This window comes from Corythoichthys intestinalis, chromosome 10 (assembly GCF_030265065.1).
Source record: "Corythoichthys intestinalis isolate RoL2023-P3 chromosome 10, ASM3026506v1, whole genome shotgun sequence".
Taxonomy (NCBI): Eukaryota; Metazoa; Chordata; class Actinopteri; order Syngnathiformes; family Syngnathidae; genus Corythoichthys; species Corythoichthys intestinalis.
The window spans coordinates 2082029-2101529 of record NC_080404.1 but is presented as its reverse complement, the minus strand read 5'-3'; positions in this window follow the sequence as shown (position 1 = coordinate 2101529).

Here is a 19501-nt window from a genome sequence, read left to right as displayed (position 1 = left end):
GTGATACAATACACTATTGGGTGAAGTTTGGTTGACTTCTGCGCAGCGGTTTGGGAGTTAACATCAAAATTACATTTCTCGGCCATATCGCATAGATCTCACTGTGAAAAGGCTTAAATGGCTTTTTTGACCTAAGTTTGAGGATTGCGCTCAAATCAAATGTCCTAGAACGAAATTTTCAAATGTAACTACTAGAATGTGATACAATACACTATTGGGTGAAGTTTGGTTGACTTCTGCGCAGCGGTTTGGGAGTTAACATCAAAATTACATTTCTCAGCCATATCGCATAGATCTCACTGTGAAAAGGCTTAAATGGCTTTTTTGACCTAAGTTTGAGGATTGCGCTCAAATCAAATGTCCTAGAACCAAATTTTCACATGTAACTACTAGATTGTGATACAATACACTAATGGGTGAAGTTTGGTTGACTTCTGCGCAGCGGTTTGGGAGTTAACATCAAAATTACATTTCTCGGCCATATCGCATAGATCTCACTGTGAAAAGGCTTAAATGATATTTTTAATTAAGTTTGATGATTGCGCTCAAACAAAATTTCCTAGAACAAAATTTTCAAATGTAACTACTAGAATGTGATACAATACACTATTGGGTGAAGTTTGGTTGACTTCTGCGCAGCGGTTTGGGAGTTAACATCAAAATTACATTTCTCGGCCATATCGCATAGATCTCACTGTGAAAAGGCTTAAATGGCTTTTTTGACCTAAGTTTGAGGATTGCGCTCAAATCAAATGTCCAAGAACCAAATTTCCAAATGTAACTACTAGATTGTGATACAATACACTATTGGGTGAAGTTTGGTTGACTTCTGCGCAGCGGTTTGGGAGTTAACATCAAAATTACATTTCTCGGCCATATCGCATAGATCTCACTGTGAAAAGGCTTAAATGGCTTTTTTGACCTAAGTTTGAGGATTGCGCTCAAATCAAATGTCCTAGAACCAAATTTTCACATGTAACTACTAGATTGTGATACAATACACTAATGGGTGAAGTTTGGTTGATTTCTGCGCAGCGGTTTGGGAGTTAACATCAAAATTACATTTCTCGGCCATATCGCATAGATCTCACTGTGAAAAGGCTTAAATGACTTTTTTAATTAAGTTTGATGATTGCGCTCAAACAAAATTTCCTAGAACAAAATTTTCAAATGTAACTACTAGATTGTGATACAATACACTATTGGGTGAAGTTTGGTTGACTTCTGCGCAGCGGTTTGGGAGTTAACATCAAAATTACATTTCTCGGCCATATCGCATAGATCTCACTGTGAAAAGGCTTAAATGGCTTTTTTGACCTAAGTTTAATGATTGCGCTCAAACCAAATGTCCTAGAACGAAATTTTCAAATGTAACTACTAGAATGTGATACAATACACTATTGGGTGAAGTTTGGTTGACTTCTGCGCAGCGGTTTGGGAGTTAACATCAAAATTACATTTCTCGGCCATATCGCATAGATCTCACTGTGAAAAGGCTTAAATGACTTTTTTAATTAAGTTTGATGATTGCGTTCAAACAAAATGTCCTAGAACAAAATTTTCAAATGTAACTACTAGATTGTGATACAATACACTATTGGGTGAAGTTTGGTTGACATCTGCGCAGCGGTTTGGGAGTTAACATCAAAATTACATTTCTCGGCCATATCGCATAGATCTCACTGTGAAAAGGCTTAAATGGCTTTTTTGACCTAAGTTTGAGGATTGCGCTCAAATCAAATGTCCTAGAACGAAATTTTCAAATGTAACTACTAGAATGTGATACAATACACTATTGGGTGAAGTTTGGTTGACTTCTGCGCAGCGGTTTGGGAGTTAACATCAAAATTACATTTCTCAGCCATATCGCATAGATCTCACTGTGAAAAGGCTTAAATGGCTTTTTTGACCTAAGTTTGAGGATTGCGCTCAAATCAAATGTCCTAGAACCAAATTTTCACATGTAACTACTAGATTGTGATACAATACACTAATGGGTGAAGTTTGGTTGACTTCTGCGCAGCGGTTTGGGAGTTAACATCAAAATTACATTTCTCGGCCATATCGCATAGATCTCACTGTGAAAAGGCTTAAATGATATTTTTAATTAAGTTTGATGATTGCGCTCAAACAAAATTTCCTAGAACAAAATTTTCAAATGTAACTACTAGAATGTGATACAATACACTATTGGGTGAAGTTTGGTTGACTTCTGCGCAGCGGTTTGGGAGTTAACATCAAAATTACATTTCTCGGCCATATCGCATAGATCTCACTGTGAAAAGGCTTAAATGGCTTTTTTGACCTAAGTTTGAGGATTGCGCTCAAATCAAATGTCCAAGAACCAAATTTCCAAATGTAACTACTAGATTGTGATACAATACACTATTGGGTGAAGTTTGGTTGACTTCTGCGCAGCGGTTTGGGAGTTAACATCAAAATTACATTTCTCGGCCATATCGCATAGATCTCACTGTGAAAAGGCTTAAATGGCTTTTTTGACCTAAGTTTGAGGATTGCGCTCAAATCAAATGTCCTAGAACCAAATTTTCACATGTAACTACTAGATTGTGATACAATACACTAATGGGTGAAGTTTGGTTGATTTCTGCGCAGCGGTTTGGGAGTTAACATCAAAATTACATTTCTCGGCCATATCGCATAGATCTCACTGTGAAAAGGCTTAAATGACTTTTTTAATTAAGTTTGATGATTGCGCTCAAACAAAATTTCCTAGAACAAAATTTTCAAATGTAACTACTAGATTGTGATACAATACACTATTGGGTGAAGTTTGGTTGACTTCTGCGCAGCGGTTTGGGAGTTAACATCAAAATTACATTTCTCGGCCATATCGCATAGATCTCACTGTGAAAAGGCTTAAATGGCTTTTTTGACCTAAGTTTAATGATTGCGCTCAAACCAAATGTCCTAGAACGAAATTTTCAAATGTAACTACTAGAATGTGATACAATACACTATTGGGTGAAGTTTGGTTGACTTCTGCGCAGCGGTTTGGGAGTTAACATCAAAATTACATTTCTCGGCCATATCGCATAGATCTCACTGTGAAAAGGCTTAAATGACTTTTTTAATTAAGTTTGATGATTGCGTTCAAACAAAATGTCCTAGAACAAAATTTTCAAATGTAACTACTAGATTGTGATACAATACACTATTGGGTGAAGTTTGGTTGACATCTGCGCAGCGGTTTGGGAGTTAACATCAAAATTACATTTCTCGGCCATATCGCATAGATCTCACTGTGAAAAGGCTTAAATGGCTTTTTTGACCTAAGTTTGAGGATTGCGCTCAAATCAAATGTCCAAGAACCAAATTTCCAAATGTAACTACTAGATTGTGACACAATACACTATTGGGTGAAGTTTGGTTGACTTCTGCGCAGCGGTTTGGGAGTTAACATCAAAATTACATTTCTTGGCCATATCGCATAGATCTCACTGTGAAAAGGCTTAAATGACTTTTTTAATTAAGTTTGATGATTGCGTTCAAACAAAATGTCCTAGAACAAAATTTTCAAATGTAACTACTAGATTGTGATACAATACACTATTGGGTGAAGTTTGGTTGACTTCTGCGCAGCGGTTTGGGAGTTAACATCAAAATTACATTTCTCGGCCATATCGCATAGATCTCACTGTGAAAAGGCTTAAATGGCTTTTTTGACCTAAGTTTAAAGATTGCGCTCAAACCAAATGTCCTAGAACGAAATTTTCAAATGTAACTACTAGAATGTGATACAATACACTATTGGGTGAAATTTGGTTGACTTCTGCGCAGCGGTTTGGGAGTTAACATCAAAATTACATTTCTCGGCCATATCGCATAGATCTCACTGTGAAAAGGCTTAAATGGCTTTTTTGACCTAAGTTTGAGGATTGCGCTCAAATCAAATGTCCTAGAACCAAATTTCCACATGTAACTACTAGATTGTGATACAATACACTAATGGGTGAAGTTTGGTTGACTTCTGCGCAGAGGTTTGGGAGTTAACATCAAAATTACATTTCTCGGCCATATCGTATAGATCTCACTGTGAAAAGGCTTAAATGACTTTTTTAATTAAGTTTGATGATTGCGCTCAAACAAAATTTCCTAGAACAAAATTTTCAAATGTAACTACTAGATTGTGATACAATACACTATTGGGTGAAGTTTGGTTGACTTCTGCGCAGCGGTTTGGGAGTTAACATCAAAATTACATTTCTCGGCCATATCGCATAGATCTCACTGTGAAAAGGCTTAAATGGCTTTTTTGACCTAAGTTTAATGATTGCGCTCAAACCAAATGTCCAATAACCAAATTTCTACATGTAACTACTAGATTGTGATACAATACACTAATGGGTGAAGTTTGGTTGACTTCTGCGCAGCGGTTTGGGAGTTAACATCAAAATTACATTTCTCGGCCATATCGCATAGATCTCACTGTGAAAAGGCTTAAATGACTTTTTTAATTAAGTTTGATGATTGCGTTCAAACAAAATGTCATAGAACAAAATTTTCAAATGTAACTACTAGATTGTGATACAATACACTATTGGGTGAAGTTTGGTTGACTTCTGCGCAGCGGTTTGGGAGTTAACATCAAAATTACATTTCTCGGCCATATCGCATAGATCTCACTGTGAAAAGGCTTAAATGGCTTTTTTGACCTAAGTTTGAGGATTGCGCTCAAATCAAATGTCCTAGAACCAAATTTCCACATGTAATTACTAGATTGTGATACAATACACTAATGGGTGAAGTTTGGTTGACTTCTGCGCAGCGGTTTGGGAGTTAACATCAAAATTACATTTCTCGGCCATATCGCATAGATCTCACTGTGAAAAGGCTTAAATGACTTTTTTAATTAAGTTTAATGATTGCGCTCAAACCAAATGTCCTAGAACGAAATTTTCAAATGTAACTACTAGAATGTGATACAATACACTATTGGGTGAAGTTTAGTTGACTTCTGCGCAGCGGTTTGGGAGTTAACATCAAAATTACATTTCTCGGCCATATCGCATAGATCTCACTGTGAAAAGGCTTAAATGGCTTTTTTGACCTAAGTTTAATGATTGCGCTCAAACCAAATGTCCTAGAACGAAATTTTCAAATGTAACTACTAGAATGTGATACAATACACTATTGGGTGAAGTTTGGTTGACTTCTGCGCAGCGGTTTGGGAGTTAACATCAAAATTACATTTCTCGGCCATATCGCATAGATCTCACCGTGAAAAGGCTTAAATGACTTTTTTAATTAAGTTTGATGATTGCGTTCAAACAAAATGTCCTAGAACAAAATTTTCAAATGTAACTACTAGATTGTGATACAATACACTATTGGGTGAAGTTTGGTTGACTTCTGCGCAGCGGTTTGGGAGTTAACATCAAAATTACATTTCTCGGCCATATCGCATAGATCTCACTGTGAAAAGGCTTAAATGGCTTTTTTGACCTAAGTTTAATGATTGCGCTCAAACCAAATGTCCTAGAACGAAATTTTCAAATGTAACTACTAGAATGTGATACAATACACTATTGGGTGAAGTTTAGTTGACTTCTGCGCAGCGGTTTGGGAGTTAACATCAAAATTACATTTCTCGGCCATATCGCATAGATCTCACTGTGAAAAGGCTTAAATGGCTTTTTTGACCTAAGTTTAATGATTGCGCTCAAACCAAATGTCCTAGAACGAAATTTTCAAATGTAACTACTAGAATGTGATACAATACACTATTGGGTGAAGTTTGGTTGACTTCTGCGCAGCGGTTTGGGAGTTAACATCAAAATTACATTTCTCGGCCATATCGCATAGATCTCACCGTGAAAAGGCTTAAATGACTTTTTTAATTAAGTTTGATGATTGCGTTCAAACAAAATGTCCTAGAACAAAATTTTCAAATGTAACTACTAGATTGTGATACAATACACTATTGGATGAAGTTTGGTTGACTTCTGCGCAGCGGTTTGGGAGTTAACATCAAAATTACATTTCTCGGCCATATCGCATAGATCTCACTGTGAAAAGGCTTAAATGACTTTTTTAATTAAGTTTGATGATTGCGTTCAAACAAAATGTCCTAGAACAAAATTTTCAAATGTAACTACTAGATTGTGATACAATACACTATTGGGTGAAGTTTGGTTGACTTCTGCGCAGCGGTTTGGGAGTTAACATCAAAATTACATTTCTCGGCCATATCGCATAGATCTCACTGTGAAAAGGCTTAAATGGCTTTTTTGACCTAAGTTTAAAGATTGCGCTCAAACCAAATGTCCTAGAACGAAATTTTCAAATGTAACTACTAGAATGTGATACAATACACTATTGGGTGAAGTTTGGTTGACTTCTGCGCAGCGGTTTGGGAGTTAACATCAAAATTACATTTCTCGGCCATATCGCATAGATCTCACTGTGAAAAGGCTTAAATGGCTTTTTTGACCTAAGTTTGAGGATTGCGCTCAAATCAAATGTCCTAGAACCAAATTTCCACATGTAACTACTAGATTGTGATACAATACACTAATGGGTGAAGTTTGGTTGACTTCTGCGCAGAGGTTTGGGAGTTAACATCAAAATTACATTTCTCGGCCATATCGCATAGATCTCACTGTGAAAAGGCTTAAATGACTTTTTTAATTAAGTTTGATGATTGCGCTCAAACAAAATTTCCTAGAACAAAATTTTCAAATGTAACTACTAGATTGTGATACAATACACTATTGGGTGAAGTTTGGTTGACTTCTGCGCAGCGGTTTTGGAGTTAACATCAAAATTACATTTCTCGGCCATATCGCATAGATCTCACTGTGAAAAGGCTTAAATGGCTTTTTTGACCTAAGTTTAATGATTGCGCTCAAACCAAATGTCCAATAACCAAATTTCCACATGTAACTACTAGATTGTGATACAACACACTAATGGGTGAAGTTTGGTTGACTTCTGCGAGGCGGTTTGGGAGTTAACATCAAAATTACATTTCTCGGCCATATCGCATAGATCTCACTGTGAAAAGGCTTAAATGACTTTTTTAATTAAGTTTGATGATTGCGTTCAAACAAAATGTCATAGAACAAAATTTTCAAATATAACTACTAGATTGTGATACAATACACTATTGGGTGAAGTTTGGTTGACTTCTGCGCAGCGGTTTGGGAGTTAACATCAAAATTACATTTCTCGGCCATATCGCATAGATCTCACTGTGAAAAGGCTTAAATGGCTTTTTTGACCTAAGTTTGAGGATTGCGCTCAAATCAAATGTCCTAGAACCAAATTTCCACATGTAATTACTAGATTGTGATACAATACACTAATGGGTGAAGTTTGGTTGACTTCTGCGCAGCGGTTTGGGAGTTAACATCAAAATTACATTTCTCGGCCATATCGCATAGATCTCACTGTGAAAAGGCTTAAATGACTTTTTTAATTAAGTTTAATGATTGCGCTCAAACCAAATGTCCTAGAACGAAATTTTCAAATGTAACTACTAGAATGTGATACAATACACTATTGGGTGAAGTTTAGTTGACTTCTGCGCAGCGGTTTGGGAGTTAACATCAAAATTACATTTCTCGGCCATATCGCATAGATCTCACTGTGAAAAGGCTTAAATGGCTTTTTTGACCTAAGTTTAATGATTGCGCTCAAACCAAATGTCCTAGAACGAAATTTTCAAATGTAACTACTAGAATGTGATACAATACACTATTGGGTGAAATTTGGTTGACTTCTGCGCAGCGGTTTGGGAGTTAACATCAAAATTACATTTCTCGGCCATATCGCATAGATCTCACTGTGAAAAGGCTTAAATGACTTTTTTAATTAAGTTTGATGATTGCGTTCAAACAAAATGTCCTAGAACAAAATTTTCAAATGTAACTACTAGATTGTGATACAATACACTATTGGGTGAAGTTTGGTTGACTTCTGCGCAGCGGTTTGGGAGTTAACATCAAAATTACATTTCTCGGCCATATCGCATAGATCTCACTGTGAAAAGGCTTAAATGGCTTTTTTGACCTAAGTTTTAGGATTGCGCTCAAATCAAATGTCCAAGAACCAAATTTCCAAATGTAACTACTAGATTGTGATACAATACACTATTGGGTGAAGTTTGGTTGACTTCTGCGCAGCGGTTTGGGAGTTAACATCAAAATTACATTTCTCGGCCATATCGCATAGATCTCACTGTGAAAAGGCTTAAATGACTTTTTTAATTAAGTTTGATAATTGCGTTCAAACAAAATGTCCTAGAACAAAATTTTCAAATGTAACTACTAGATTGTGATACAATACACTATTGGGTGAAGTTTGGTTGACTTCTGCGCAGCGGTTTGGGAGTTAACATCAAAATTACATTTCTCGGCCATATCGCATAGATCTCACTGTGAAAAGGCTTAAATGGCTTTTTTGACCTAAGTTTAATGATTGCGCTCAAACCAAATGTCCAATAACCAAATTTCCACATGTAACTACTAGATTGTGATACAATACACTAATGGGTGAAGTTTGGTTGACTTCTGCGCAGCGGTTTGGGAGTTAACATCAAAATTACATTTCTCGGCCATATCGCATAGATCTCACTGTGAAAAGGCTTAAATGACTTTTTTAATTAAGTTTGATGATTGCGTTCAAACAAAATGTCATAGAACAAAATTTTCAAATGTAACTACTAGATTGTGATACAATACACTATTGGGTGAAGTTTGGTTGACTTCTGCGCAGCGGTTTGGGAGTTAACATCAAAATTACATTTCTCGGCCATATCGCATAGATCTCACTGTGAAAAGGCTTAAATGACTTTTTTAATTAAGTTTGATGATTGCGTTCAAACAAAATGTCCTAGAACAAAATTTTCAAATGTAACTACTAGATTGTGATACAATACACTATTGGGTGAAGTTTGGTTGACTTCTGCGCAGCGGTTTGGGAGTTAACATCAAAATTACATTTCTCGGCCATATCGCATAGATCTCACTGTGAAAAGGCTTAAATGGCTTTTTTGACCTAAGTTTAAAGATTGCGCTCAAACCAAATGTCCTAGAACGAAATTTTCAAATGTAACTACTAGAATGTGATACAATACACTATTGGGTGAAGTTTAATTGACTTCTGCGCAGCGGTTTGGGAGTTAACATCAAAATTACATTTCTCGGCCATATCGCATAGATCTCACTGTGAAAAGGCTTAAATGGCTTTTTTGACCTAAGTTTGAGGATTGCGCTCAAATCAAATGTCCTAGAACCAAATTTCCACATGTAACTACTAGATTGTGATACAATACACTAATGGGTGAAGTTTAATTGACTTCTGCGCAGCGGTTTGGGAGTTAACATCAAAATTACATTTCTCGGCCATATCGCATAGATCTCACTGTGAAAAGGCTTAAATGGCTTTTTTGACCTAAGTTTGAGGATTGCGCTCAAATCAAATGTCCTAGAACCAAATTTCCACATGTAACTACTAGATTGTGATACAATACACTAATGGGTGAAGTTTGGTTGACTTCTGCGCAGAGGTTTGGGAGTTAACATCAAAATTACATTTCTCGGCCATATCGTATAGATCTCACTGTGAAAAGGCTTAAATGACTTTTTTAATTAAGTTTGATGATTGCGCTCAAACAAAATTTCCTGGAACAAAATTTTCAAATGTAACTACTAGATTGTGATACAATACACTAATGGGTGAAGTTTGGTTGACTTCTGCGCAGCGGTTTGGGAGTTAACATCAAAATTACATTTCTCGGCCATATCGCATAGATCTCACTGTGAAAAGGCTTAAATGATTTTTTTAATTAAGTTTGAGGATTGCGCTCAAATCAAATGTCCTAGAACCAAATTTCCACATGTAATTACTAGATTGTGATACAATACACTAATGGGTGAAGTTTGGTTGACTTCTGCGCAGCGGTTTGGGAGTTAACATCAAAATTACATTTCTCGGCCATATCGCATAGATCTCACTGTGAAAAGGCTTAAATGACTTTTTTAATTAAGTTTAATGATTGCGCTCAAACCAAATGTCCTAGAACGAAATTTTCAAATGTAACTACTAGAATGTGATACAATACACTATTGGGTGAAGTTTAGTTGACTTCTGCGCAGCGGTTTGGGAGTTAACATCAAAATTACATTTCTCGGCCATATCGCATAGATCTCACTGTGAAAAGGCTTAAATGGCTTTTTTGACCTAAGTTTAATGATTGCGCTCAAACCAAATGTCCTAGAACGAAATTTTCACATGTAACTACTAGATTGTGATACAATACACTAATGGGTGAAGTTTGGTTGACTTCTGCGCAGCGGTTTGGGAGTTAACATCAAAATTACATTTCTCGGCCATATCGCATAGATCTCACTGTGAAAAGGCTTAAATGGCTTTTTTGACCTAAGTTTGAGGATTGCGCTCAAATCAAATGTCCTAGAACCAAATTTCCACATGTAATTACTAGATTGTGATACAATACACTAATGGGTGAAGTTTGGTTGACTTCTGCGCAGCGGTTTGGGAGTTAACATCAAAATTACATTTCTCGGCCATATCGCATAGATCTCACTGTGAAAAGGCTTAAATGACTTTTTTAATTAAGTTTAATGATTGCGCTCAAACCAAATGTCCTAGAACGAAATTTTCAAATGTAACTACTAGAATGTGATACAATACACTATTGGGTGAAGTTTAGTTGACTTCTGCGCAGCGGTTTGGGAGTTAACATCAAAATTACATTTCTCGGCCATATCGCATAGATCTCACTGTGAAAAGGCTTAAATGGCTTTTTTGACCTAAGTTTAATGATTGCGCTCAAACCAAATGTCCTAGAACGAAATTTTCACATGTAACTACTAGATTGTGATACAATACACTAATGGGTGAAGTTTGGTTGACTTCTGCGCAGCGGTTTGGGAGTTAACATCAAAATTACATTTCTCGGCCATATCGCATAGATCTCACTGTGAAAAGGCTTAAATGGCTTTTTTGACCTAAGTTTAATGATTGCGCTCAAACCAAATGTCCTAGAACGAAATTTTCAAATGTAACTACTAGAATGTGATACAATACACTATTGGGTGAAGTTTGGTTGACTTCTGCGCAGCGGTTTGGGAGTTAACATCAAAATTACATTTCTCGGCCATATCGCATAGATCTCACTGTGAAAAGGCTTAAATGGCTTTTTTGACCTAAGTTTGAGGATTGCGCTCAAATCAAATGTCCTAGAACCAAATTTTCACATGTAACTACTAGATTGTGATACAATACACTAATGGGTGAAGTTTGGTTGACTTCTGCGCAGCGGTTTGGGAGTTAACATCAAAATTACATTTCTCGGCCATATCGCATAGATCTCACTGTGAAAAGGCTTAAATGACATTTTTAATTAAGTTTGATGATTGCGCTCAAACAAAATTTCCTAGAACAAAATTTTCAAATGTAACTACTAGATTGTGATACAATACACTATTGGGTGAAGTTTGGTTGACTTCTGCGCAGCGGTTTGGGAGTTAACATCAAAATTACATTTCTCGGCCATATCGCATAGATCTCACTGTGAAAAGGCTTAAATGGCTTTTTTGACCTAAGTTTGAGGATTGCGCTCAAATCAAATGTCCAAGAACCAAATTTCCAAATGTAACTACTAGATTGTGATACAATACACTATTGGGTGAAGTTTGGTTGACTTCTGCGCAGCGGTTTGGGAGTTAACATCAAAATTACATTTCTCGGCCATATCGCATAGATCTCACTGTGAAAAGGCTTAAATGGCTTTTTTGACCTAAGTTTAATGATTGCGCTCAAATCAAATGTCCTAGAACCAAATTTCCACATGTAATTACTAGATTGTGATACAATACACTAATGGGTGAAGTTTGGTTGACTTCTGCGCAGCGGTTTGGGAGTTAACATCAAAATTACATTTCTCGGCCATATCGCATAGATCTCACTGTGAAAAGGCTTAAATGACTTTTTTAATTAAGTTTAATGATTGCGCTCAAACCAAATGTCCTAGAACGAAATTTTCAAATGTAACTACTAGAATGTGATACAATACACTATTGGGTGAAGTTTAGTTGACTTCTGCGCAGCGGTTTGGGAGTTAACATCAAAATTACATTTCTCGGCCATATCGCATAGATCTCACTGTGAAAAGGCTTAAATGGCTTTTTTGACCTAAGTTTAATGATTGCGCTCAAACCAAATGTCCTAGAACGAAATTTTCAAATGTAACTACTAGAATGTGATACAATACACTATTGGGTGAAGTTTGGTTGACTTCTGCGCAGCGGTTTGGGAGTTAACATCAAAATTACATTTCTCGGCCATATCGCATAGATCTCACCGTGAAAAGGCTTAAATGACTTTTTTAATTAAGTTTGATGATTGCGTTCAAACAAAATGTCCTAGAACAAAATTTTCAAATGTAACTACTAGATTGTGATACAATACACTATTGGGTGAAGTTTGGTTGACTTCTGCGCAGCGGTTTGGGAGTTAACATCAAAATTACATTTCTCGGCCATATCGCATAGATCTCACTGTGAAAAGGCTTAAATGGCTTTTTTGACCTAAGTTTAATGATTGCGCTCAAACCAAATGTCCTAGAACGAAATTTTCAAATGTAACTACTAGAATGTGATACAATACACTATTGGGTGAAGTTTAGTTGACTTCTGCGCAGCGGTTTGGGAGTTAACATCAAAATTACATTTCTCGGCCATATCGCATAGATCTCACTGTGAAAAGGCTTAAATGGCTTTTTTGACCTAAGTTTAATGATTGCGCTCAAACCAAATGTCCTAGAACGAAATTTTCAAATGTAACTACTAGAATGTGATACAATACACTATTGGGTGAAGTTTGGTTGACTTCTGCGCAGCGGTTTGGGAGTTAACATCAAAATTACATTTCTCGGCCATATCGCATAGATCTCACCGTGAAAAGGCTTAAATGACTTTTTTAATTAAGTTTGATGATTGCGTTCAAACAAAATGTCCTAGAACAAAATTTTCAAATGTAACTACTAGATTGTGATACAATACACTATTGGATGAAGTTTGGTTGACTTCTGCGCAGCGGTTTGGGAGTTAACATCAAAATTACATTTCTCGGCCATATCGCATAGATCTCACTGTGAAAAGGCTTAAATGACTTTTTTAATTAAGTTTGATGATTGCGTTCAAACAAAATGTCCTAGAACAAAATTTTCAAATGTAACTACTAGATTGTGATACAATACACTATTGGGTGAAGTTTGGTTGACTTCTGCGCAGCGGTTTGGGAGTTAACATCAAAATTACATTTCTCGGCCATATCGCATAGATCTCACTGTGAAAAGGCTTAAATGGCTTTTTTGACCTAAGTTTAAAGATTGCGCTCAAACCAAATGTCCTAGAACGAAATTTTCAAATGTAACTACTAGAATGTGATACAATACACTATTGGGTGAAGTTTGGTTGACTTCTGCGCAGCGGTTTGGGAGTTAACATCAAAATTACATTTCTCGGCCATATCGCATAGATCTCACTGTGAAAAGGCTTAAATGGCTTTTTTGACCTAAGTTTGAGGATTGCGCTCAAATCAAATGTCCTAGAACCAAATTTCCACATGTAACTACTAGATTGTGATACAATACACTAATGGGTGAAGTTTGGTTGACTTCTGCGCAGAGGTTTGGGAGTTAACATCAAAATTACATTTCTCGGCCATATCGCATAGATCTCACTGTGAAAAGGCTTAAATGACTTTTTTAATTAAGTTTGATGATTGCGCTCAAACAAAATTTCCTAGAACAAAATTTTCAAATGTAACTACTAGATTGTGATACAATACACTATTGGGTGAAGTTTGGTTGACTTCTGCGCAGCGGTTTGGGAGTTAACATCAAAATTACATTTCTCGGCCATATCGCATAGATCTCACTGTGAAAAGGCTTAAATGGCTTTTTTGACCTAAGTTTAATTATTGCGCTCAAACCAAATGTCCAATAACCAAATTTCCACATGTAACTACTAGATTGTGATACAATACACTAATGGGTGAAGTTTGGTTGACTTCTGCGCAGCGGTTTGGGAGTTAACATCAAAATTACATTTCTCGGCCATATCGCATAGATCTCACTGTGAAAAGGCTTAAATGGCTTTTTTGACCTAAGTTTGAGGATTGCGCTCAAATCAAATGTCCTAGAACCAAATTTTCACATGTAACTACTAGATTGTGATACAATACACTAATGGGTGAAGTTTGGTTGACTTCTGCGCAGCGGTTTGGGAGTTAACATCAAAATTACATTTCTCGGCCATATCGCATAGATCTCACTGTGAAAAGGCTTAAATGACTTTTTTAATTAAGTTTGATGATTGCGCTCAAACAAAATTTCCTAGAACAAAATTTTCAAATGTAACTACTAGATTGTGATACAATACACAATTGGGTGAAGTTTGGTTGACTTCTGCGCAGCGGTTTGGGAGTTAACATCAAAATTACATTTCTCGGCCATATCGCATAGATCTCACTGTGAAAAGGCTTAAATGACTTTTTTAATTAAGTTTGATGATTGCGCTCAAACAAAATTTCCTAGAACAAAATTTTCAAATGTAACTACTAGATTGTGATACAATACACAAATGGGTGAAGTTTGGTTGACTTCTGCGCAGCGGTTTGGGAGTTAACATCAAAATTACATTTCTCGGCCATATCGCATAGATCTCACTGTGAAAAGGCTTAAATGGCTTTTTTGACCTAAGTTTAATGATTGCGCTCAAACCAAATGTCCTAGAACGAAGTTTTCAAATGTAACTACTAGAATGTGATACAATACACTATTGGGTGAAGTTTGGTTGACTTCTGCGCAGCGGTTTGGGAGTTAACATCAAAATTACATTTCTCGGCCATATCGCATAGATCTCACTGTGAAAAGGCTTAAATGGCTTTTTTGACCTAAGTTTAATGATTGCGCTCAAACCAAATGTCCTAGAACGAAATTTTCAAATGTAACTACTAGAATGTGATACAATACACTATTGGGTGAAGTTTAGTTGACTTCTGCGCAGCGGTTTGGGAGTTAACATCAAAATTACATTTCTCGGCCATATCGCATAGATCTCACTGTGAAAAGGCTTAAATGGCTTTTTTGACCTAAGTTTAATGATTGCGCTCAAACCAAATGTCCTAGAACGAAATTTTCAAATGTAACTACTAGAATGTGATACAATACACTATTGGGTGAAGTTTGGTTGACTTCTGCGCAGCGGTTTGGGAGTTAACATCAAAATTACATTTCTCGGCCATATCGCATAGATCTCACCGTGAAAAGGCTTAAATGACTTTTTTAATTAAGTTTGATGATTGCGTTCAAACAAAATGTCCTAGAACAAAATTTTCAAATGTAACTACTAGATTGTGATACAATACACTATTGGGTGAAGTTTGGTTGACTTCTGCGCAGCGGTTTGGGAGTTAACATCAAAATTACATTTCTCGGCCATATCGCATAGATCTCACTGTGAAAAGGCTTAAATGGCTTTTTTGACCTAAGTTTAATGATTGCGCTCAAACCAAATGTCCTAGAACGAAATTTTCAAATGTAACTACTAGAATGTGATACAATACACTATTGGGTGAAGTTTAGTTGACTTCTGCGCAGCGGTTTGGGAGTTAACATCAAAATTACATTTCTCGGCCATATCGCATAGATCTCACTGTGAAAAGGCTTAAATGGCTTTTTTGACCTAAGTTTAATGATTGCGCTCAAACCAAATGTCCTAGAACGAAATTTTCAAATGTAACTACTAGAATGTGATACAATACACTATTGGGTGAAGTTTGGTTGACTTCTGCGCAGCGGTTTGGGAGTTAACATCAAAATTACATTTCTCGGCCATATCGCATAGATCTCACCGTGAAAAGGCTTAAATGACTTTTTTAATTAAGTTTGATGATTGCGTTCAAACAAAATGTCCTAGAACAAAATTTTCAAATGTAACTACTAGATTGTGATACAATACACTATTGGATGAAGTTTGGTTGACTTCTGCGCAGCGGTTTGGGAGTTAACATCAAAATTACATTTCTCGGCCATATCGCATAGATCTCACTGTGAAAAGGCTTAAATGACTTTTTTAATTAAGTTTGATGATTGCGTTCAAACAAAATGTCCTAGAACAAAATTTTCAAATGTAACTACTAGATTGTGATACAATACACTATTGGGTGAAGTTTGGTTGACTTCTGCGCAGCGGTTTGGGAGTTAACATCAAAATTACATTTCTCGGCCATATCGCATAGATCTCACTGTGAAAAGGCTTAAATGGCTTTTTTGACCTAAGTTTAAAGATTGCGCTCAAACCAAATGTCCTAGAACGAAATTTTCAAATGTAACTACTAGAATGTGATACAATACACTATTGGGTGAAGTTTGGTTGACTTCTGCGCAGCGGTTTGGGAGTTAACATCAAAATTACATTTCTCGGCCATATCGCATAGATCTCACTGTGAAAAGGCTTAAATGGCTTTTTTGACCTAAGTTTGAGGATTGCGCTCAAATCAAATGTCCTAGAACCAAATTTCCACATGTAACTACTAGATTGTGATACAATACACTAATGGGTGAAGTTTGGTTGACTTCTGCGCAGAGGTTTGGGAGTTAACATCAAAATTACATTTCTCGGCCATATCGCATAGATCTCACTGTGAAAAGGCTTAAATGACTTTTTTAATTAAGTTTGATGATTGCGCTCAAACAAAATTTCCTAGAACAAAATTTTCAAATGTAACTACTAGATTGTGATACAATACACTATTGGGTGAAGTTTGGTTGACTTCTGCGCAGCGGTTTGGGAGTTAACATCAAAATTACATTTCTCGGCCATATCGCATAGATCTCACTGTGAAAAGGCTTAAATGGCTTTTTTGACCTAAGTTTAATTATTGCGCTCAAACCAAATGTCCAATAACCAAATTTCCACATGTAACTACTAGATTGTGATACAATACACTAATGGGTGAAGTTTGGTTGACTTCTGCGCAGCGGTTTGGGAGTTAACATCAAAATTACATTTCTCGGCCATATCGCATAGATCTCACTGTGAAAAGGCTTAAATGGCTTTTTTGACCTAAGTTTGAGGATTGCGCTCAAATCAAATGTCCTAGAACCAAATTTTCACATGTAACTACTAGATTGTGATACAATACACTAATGGGTGAAGTTTGGTTGACTTCTGCGCAGCGGTTTGGGAGTTAACATCAAAATTACATTTCTCGGCCATATCGCATAGATCTCACTGTGAAAAGGCTTAAATGACTTTTTTAATTAAGTTTGATGATTGCGCTCAAACAAAATTTCCTAGAACAAAATTTTCAAATGTAACTACTAGATTGTGATACAATACACAATTGGGTGAAGTTTGGTTGACTTCTGCGCAGCGGTTTGGGAGTTAACATCAAAATTACATTTCTCGGCCATATCGCATAGATCTCACTGTGAAAAGGCTTAAATGACTTTTTTAATTAAGTTTGATGATTGCGCTCAAACAAAATTTCCTAGAACAAAATTTTCAAATGTAACTACTAGATTGTGATACAATACACAAATGGGTGAAGTTTGGTTGACTTCTGCGCAGCGGTTTGGGAGTTAACATCAAAATTACATTTCTCGGCCATATCGCATAGATCTCACTGTGAAAAGGCTTAAATGGCTTTTTTGACCTAAGTTTAATGATTGCGCTCAAACCAAATGTCCTAGAACGAAGTTTTCAAATGTAACTACTAGAATGTGATACAATACACTATTGGGTGAAGTTTGGTTGACTTCTGCGCAGCGGTTTGGGAGTTAACATCAAAATTACATTTCTCGGCCATATCGCATAGATCTCACTGTGAAAAGGCTTAAATGGCTTTTTTGACCTAAGTTTAATGATTGCGCTCAAACCAAATGTCCTAGAACGAAATTTTCAAATGTAACTACTAGAATGTGATACAATACACTATTGGGTGAAGTTTAGTTGACTTCTGCGCAGCGGTTTGGGAGTTAACATCAAAATTACATTTCTCGGCCATATCGCATAGATCTCACTGTGAAAAGGCTTAAATGGCTTTTTTGACCTAAGTTTAATGATTGCGCTCAAACCAAATGTCCTAGAACGAAATTTTCAAATGTAACTACTAGAATGTGATACAATACACTATTGGGTGAAGTTTGGTTGACTTCTGCGCAGCGGTTTGGGAGTTAACATCAAAATTACATTTCTCGGCCATATCGCATAGATCTCACCGTGAAAAGGCTTAAATGACTTTTTTAATTAAGTTTGATGATTGCGTTCAAACAAAATGTCCTAGAACAAAATTTTCAAATGTAACTACTAGATTGTGATACAATACACTATTGGATGAAGTTTGGTTGACTTCTGCGCAGCGGTTTGGGAGTTAACATCAAAATTACATTTCTCGGCCATATCGCATAGATCTCACTGTGAAAAGGCTTAAATGACTTTTTTAATTAAGTTTGATGATTGCGTTCAAACAAAATGTCCTAGAACAAAATTTTCAAATGTAACTACTAGATTGTGATACAATACACTATTGGGTGAAGTTTGGTTGACTTCTGCGCAGCGGTTTGGGAGTTAACATCAAAATTACATTTCTCGGCCATATCGCCTAGATCTCACTGTGAAAAGGCTTAAATGGCTTTTTTGACCTAAGTTTAAAGATTGCGCTCAAACCAAATGTCCTAGAACGAAATTTTCAAATGTAACTACTAGAATGTGATACAATACACTATTGGGTGAAGTTTGGTTGACTTCTGCGCAGCGGTTTGGGAGTTAACATCAAAATTACATTTCTCGGCCATATCGCATAGATCTCACTGTGAAAAGGCTTAAATGGCTTTTTTGACCTAAGTTTGAGGATTGCGCTCAAATCAAATGTCCTAGAACCAAATTTCCACATGTAACTACTAGATTGTGATACAATACACTAATGGGTGAAGTTTGGTTGACTTCTGCGCAGAGGTTTGGGAGTTAACATCAAAATTACATTTCTCGGCCATATCGCATAGATCTCACTGTGAAAAGGCTTAAATGACTTTTTTAATTAAGTTTGATGATTGCGCTCAAACAAAATTTCCTAGAACAAAATTTTCAAATGTAACTACTAGATTGTGATACAATACACTATTGGGTGAAGTTTGGTTGACTTCTGCGCAGCGGTTTTGGAGTTAACATCAAAATTACATTTCTCGGCCATATCGCATAGATCTCACTGTGAAAAGGCTTAAATGGCTTTTTTGACCTAAGTTTAATGATTGCGCTCAAACCAAATGTCCAATAACCAAATTTCCACATGTAACTACTAGATTGTGATACAACACACTAATGGGTGAAGTTTGGTTGACTTCTGCGAGGCGGTTTGGGAGTTAACATCAAAATTACATTTCTCGGCCATATCGCATAGATCTCACTGTGAAAAGGCTTAAATGACTTTTTTAATTAAGTTT